Consider the following 6248-nt stretch of genomic DNA (forward strand, 5'->3'; position numbering starts at 1 on the left):
CCTGTGGGACAACCTGCTGGGCATAAGCACACACCACCTGTTTGTGGGGAGCCAGGCCCTAGCCAGGCCCCAGCAGGGCATGCTGGCAGTGGTGTGTTTACACCAGCCCCACCGCGGGAGACAGGTAGAGGCCAGGATGCTTCAGGAGCTGCCCAGTGTGGGCAGTTCACACCCCACCCCTTCTGGGGAAGCCAAGACTGGCGCAGGATCCCAAAAACTTCTTTGAGGATTCTGAGATAAGAGGAGTGCTGCAGGAGGAACCAGACAATGACCAGGATGCTGCACCCCATGGGGACAGTGCTGAGCTCACTCCACCCCTGCTGGAACAGCCAGGCCCTGGCCAGGAGAATGCAGCCTACGCAAGAGCGTCCTGAGCTCGAACCACACCTGTGGGAGGAAGCCACCTCTGGCCAACATCCTGCAGGTTCAAGTGAGGGTGCGAAGGCAGCAGCAGCCCTGCCTGGGGAACCAGCCCCTGCAGGGATCCTGCAGCACAAGCAGAGACAACCCCGGTGTCTGCTTCTCTCCAATCAGCAACTTGGCTGGGCTCTGGACTGTCCCATGGGCTGCAGGGGAGCCCGACTGTGCTCCTTGAGAAGCGGCTAGAGATGCAAGAGGACAGGCCATCAGCCACACGCCAGATTGCCTCTTGCCTTTTCAAACAGACCACATGCTAGAGCCCTGAGCAGGGACCACCCTAAAATAGGGGGCCCTTGGGATTCTGTTCCTCAAATGAGGCAGTTGCAGATGCCAGGTCAGACTGCTCGTGGTCCAAATCTAGCCCGTGTGGTCTCCTCCAAGGGCCACCTGACCCTACCCCGCCCAGCCGGGCCCATGCACCAGCCTGGGCCACTCACCCTCGGACGGCTCCTCCAGGGATTTCGGGTACTGCAGCCAGTTCCTTTGGACATGTGCCCCAATCTCAAAGTTGCAGGTGCACTTCAACCTGGGCTCTGTGCTGGGACAGATCCCACACTGGGCTGTGGGAGGACAGTCGGGGAATTGCACTCTCTGGATCTCTTCACCTTCCTGGACACAAAAGACCTCCTGGGAGTAAACAGACGCACCTGCTGGGTAGCAACCAGCTGGGGCAAGAGGGAGCAGCCATGACGGTTTGGGTCCCACCACCAGCCAGGCTGGTTCTGGTGTAGACATGAGCAGACTCCTGGGTGGGCCAGACCCTCCTTCCTGGAGCACGCACACACTCACTCTCACCGCACGCACACCCGCACTCACAGGGGGAAGGGAGGGGTGGGGGCATCAGAGCCCTGGCATTGTCTGACCTGTCCCAGGGCCCCCCTAGTTACCTCAGGGGCAGTGCTGGTGCTGGCCCGAGGCGTACGCACAGGCTCCTCATGCCTTTCGGCAGAGTGTGACACGAGTTTCGGGACCTTTTTTGGGTCCACTGCGGGGAGACCTGGGCAAACAGCAAGAAAACGTGGGGCCGGGTCCAGGCCCACCAGGCAAGTGAGCTGGGTCAGGTTTGGTTCAGAACCAACTGCCTGGGGACCAGGGTTCCGAGGTCATGTGTGCCCTGTCATCTCGTGGAGGTGATGTCACTTCCTGGGTCCCCTTCCCTGGACTTCCTGCTCAGACAGATGCCCCCCCCGCTCCCCCCCCCCGCCACATGGCTACCTGGGCCACTTCCTGTTGGCCCTCCATACCAGGCTCATCTCACAACACTGACAGCAGCACAGCCTCCCAGAGACCTTGGATGGAGCCATGCAGCCAGGGACAACCTGGGGACCCAGGTCTCTGGCTGCTGACCTGGCTCATCCTCCCTGCCAGGGAGCAGGCCCTGCAGCATCGGCAACTCCAGGCTCCTGTCTCCCATGGGCCCAGAGGAGCTCCAGAGTGTGGAGCCTCTCCCTGGGGAGTGGGCCACTCCTCTCTGCTGCCCTTGGAGGGGAGGCTGGTGTCAGGCTCACAGCACTTGGAGGGTCCCACCCGGGGAGGGCACCTGCACACGCCTCACCCAGGCCTGGCCAGCCCTGCTGGGGGCAGAGACATCTCCCACCCGGGGTGCCTGTCCTCCCACCCAGTGTACCTGTCAGCCCTGCTCCTCTCTGGCCGTGCCCTACAGGGCTTTGCGGGCCCAGTCAAGGTGCCAGGGCCACAGACAGTGCACACCTGCTGGCCACAGATTTCTCAGGGCCCCCAACCTGCTCACACACCTGCCCACCTGCCTGGAGGTTGTATTGACTTGGGACTGGGTTCTGACTGGGACGAGGCCACCCAAGGCAGGGGGTGTCCACTCCAACAGTGACTGATGCCAGCGAGGCCTCTTCTGTCTCCTTCCCTGTCCTCACTGGCTGACTCTCCCTTTCTCTTTCTGTATGTCCCTCTGATGTTCTCTCTCCCCCTCCTGGTCTGTCCTCATCTCACTCTCTGTGTGTGTCCCTGTCCCTCTGGCCTCTCTGTCCCTGCCCCATTCCTCTGTGTCCCTGTCTCAGTCTCTCTCTGATCCCCAGTGTGCAGAGGACCAGAGGGAGGGAGGGAGGAGCACAGGGGACTGAGGTGATGGTGCACGGGTGCCTTGGAGAAGGAAACTCTATGGGGACTACACCTGAGGGGGTAGGTGGAAAACAAATAGTCTTTACAAGTGAAAAGTGAAGTTAAAAAATAAAAAAAAGAAGAATATAAAAAAAAAATACAATCACGCCTGCAGGATCCTCATCCTGTCCTGGTTTCTGCAGCAGTGGGGGTGTGAACTGTCCACACTGGGCAGTTCCTCAAGCATCCTGGCCTATACCTGTCTCCCGCAGTGGGGCTGTTTTGATCCTGTCTCCTGGAGACAGCATAAAATTGGGTTTTGTTTTTTGGTACAACCAGTCACTCTGTGTCTTTCTCTTTGGTGAGTTCAATTCATTTCCATGAAGGGTGATGACATGATGACTTTCTACTGTGCTTTTGTCTTTAGTCAAATCCAGGCAAGAAATGTGTGGTAGGGCCTCCCGGTGGCGCAGCGGTTGAGCGCTGGGTTGCAAGGCTGCCCGCAGCCTCTGCAGCATCGGTTCGATCTCTGGCTGCTCCCCGGCCACCGGAGGAGGGTCCCACATGGCGCGCAGACCTCTCCAGCTGCCCGCTGCTCCCCTCAGCAGTGTACTTCATCAGTCTGCCTGTTCTGCAACCTGATCTGGCTCTGGTGAATTCTCTCACCCTCCTGCACTTCTCACTGTACCCAGTGCTTGTATAAATAAATAAATAAATAAATAAATCTTTAAAAAAAAGTTATATCTCAATAAATTTGCTTTAAAAACATAACAAATAGGGTCTACAAGTTGCCCTGTGTCTGTCCTCCACAGTATCCTCATCAAGGGCTTGTGGGGCAGGGAACTGCCTGAGCCCATGAGGAGCTGAGCACAGACGGTTTCACTGGACAGAAGCTGTCAAGGCGCCTCCTCTGCGTGGTCCTGAGTCACGCGATGAGATGCTGACATCACGCTGCTTCTGTGATGGGAGAGACTTTAGGGGCCTTGGGTGGGAGGCAGCTTATTTTTCATGTGGGCAGAATGGAAATAATGAGTGTCCAGAAGGTCTACTGTGTTGGTTTTCAATTCTCCACCAGTTCTGGGATACACAGGAGGGGAGACAGCTCCCCCCGTGAGTGTGTCTGACTCGCTGGCTCTTCTCGTGAGGAGAATGAAGCAGAAGGGATGCGCCACGTCACAGAGTCAGGCTCACAGGGGCTGAGACTTCCCGCCCGGGCTCCCCTCCTGGCCCTCTCTGGGGTGACTCCCTGCACACGGTGGACCCTCAGCTAAGGGGACGCCCACAGGACAAGGACCTGAGGGTTTTCTCCAGGAGCCACATGCAGGAGCTCTGAGGCAGGTCCTTCCACGCTGATCACGGCCATTCAGAGTCGCCAACATCTCGTCCCCATCGCAGCCTCGTGGACCCAGAGCTGGAGCCTCTGAGTGAGGCCCCTCCTGCCGCCTCCCCCTCAGAGACTGTGGAGACGCCAGATCTTTGTTTTAGGTGCAAAGGAGGAAGAGATTTGGTACAAACCAGTAAAATATTCAGGCGATAAAGTGATCAGTGGCTGTTTTCTCACAAGAAACAGTGGAGGCCAGAGTAGCTCACGTGACGGTCAAGGTCCTGATTGCAATGAGCTGTCAGACAAGGAATCCACGTCCCCTGAAGTGTCCTTCAAAATATGTGATTTTAAAAATCAGTTCTACCGTTTTCAGATTCCCATTTAATTTTGCTGTTTTGTTTTCTTTATACTATCCCCAGAGCGGTGTCTGCAGGGTCACGGCACAGAGGGGCTGTCAGCAGCCTGGAGCTGTGAGCAGGGCTGACTCTAACCTGCTAGCAGGGAGTGCGGCCTGGAGCCCCAGAATCATTCCCCACAGATGGCCCTCCAGGGCAGCACAGGCCTTTCTCCTCTTGATTCCCTGAATCACCTCCTCTTCATTGCAGGAATCTCCCTGCCACCCCAGCATTGGGGAGTTGGGGAGGATGTTGTGGCTCAGGAAATGGGGCGTCCTCCAAACCATCTGTCCTCTCCTCCTCTCTCTCCTTCATCAGCCTGAGTGTGCGTGTTTGAGTCACACCAGCCCTGCACTGACAGGAAAGGCCCAGAACCTAAGTGATTCCCTAATCAGTTACAGCTCCAGCCCCTCTGCAGTCCCACCAGGGGAGACAGAGACTCTCCCAGCCCCAGCCAGAGTCGCATCTCCCACACAGACCTTCCCCTCACAGTGTCCCTGATGCTGCCCCTTCCTGGCCCCACCCTTCCTGGTGCCCCCACCACTCCTTTGGGGCCCCATCCCCTAGTCCCCATTTTCATCCTCTGCTCCATTTCCAGGAGCCTCCCGTCTTCCTAGTCATGCCCTGGGGCTCTCCTCAACCCCCCTCATTCAGGGATGGAGAATTTTTAAAAGATGTATATTTGTTTATTTATTTCCTTACAGCGTGGGTCATCTTTCTATAGTTATTGTTCCTCTTAGGTGCGGCCCTTCACCAATGATCCACCACACACCACCACCAGCTCCCCGGGTCTCTCCCCGGCTCTGATCACTCCTGCTCCCCCCTGCTGCAAGACGTGGATGGTGGTTGGCCCCGGGTCTTGGTGTTTTCCTGGAACCTTGTCCTTTTCTTGGGCGAGGCCCTGGGCTCCTGGGTAGAATTGAATGTTAATTCCCTGGAAGCAGAAGCAGAAACAAAGTACAGAGACTCTTGGAGTCCAAGGATCCATCCGAGACTGAAGGAACCTCTATATTTGGGGATCAGCCCATAGTCTGGGAATCAGCTGTAATGACCTGGAAACCTGCTTTTGTCCTTTGTCCACAGGACTAAGAAAATTTGGGGACTTCTGACCTGACACTGGACTTGGCCGCCCCCTTGTGAGCAGATCCCTGTCCTGCCGCTGGGGGCCCAGGGAGCCTGGGGAGGGCCTGGCTGAGCAGGAGAAAGGGCGGCTCTGGGCTCCTGTGCTCAGCCCTGTGGCCACACGGGGGCGCTGCCGCGGTGCTCCGGATTTGGTGGCGCTGCCAGGATGGGGCGGGGGCTGAGGTGGGCACAGCTGGGGATGCTGGAGGGTGGCGACCTGGGGGTGAGATGCTCTGTGAGGAGTCAGAGCAGCAGGGCTCAGAGGAGAGGAGACTCCGGAGCCTGCCCTGTGTGTGAGGTTTCCAGCTTTTCTCCCAGAACCCCTCTCTCCAGTCCCTGGACAGTGATACCTGGGAAAACTGGAAAAGAAAAAAATTTTTCTTTATATAACCTATTAATATTGAGAGTATTTTAAAAATAACATTTAAAGAATACTGTTCGATTTACAGAAAAGTTGCAAAGGCAGTACAGGTCTTGTTTATCCCACACCATTTCCCTTTTGTTAACATCCTACATGAGTACAGATTTTTTTTTTCCACTAATGCAGCAATGTTGACATAATAACTAAACGCCATACTTTAATTCGTTTTTGCTAATGTCCATTTTATGCCCAATAATCCCATCCAGTTTGCCTGGATGACAGTTTCTCAGACTTTCCTTGTTTCCTTGGGAGAGGTGTTGGGGTCACAGATGGGGTTCTGGGTCACCTCTAAGAAAAACTTCACCAGAGTCCTCCTTTCAGTGGGGTGAGGGCACACACACACACACACGCACACATAAAAAAAAATTTCATGCTTGCACAGACACAAATTGGCAGGAGTACCTGATCCTGGAGGGGGGGGGGTGGGGGAAGCCTGTTAGTGGAGGCTCATTAGAACTCTGTTGTTGTGTGTGGTGTGGAATTACACATTTTA

Source organism: Talpa occidentalis, unplaced genomic scaffold (genome assembly GCF_014898055.3).
Source record: "Talpa occidentalis isolate TD23 unplaced genomic scaffold, MPIMG_talOcc4v2.1 talOcc4.2, whole genome shotgun sequence".
NCBI classification, from domain to species: Eukaryota; Metazoa; Chordata; class Mammalia; order Eulipotyphla; family Talpidae; genus Talpa; species Talpa occidentalis.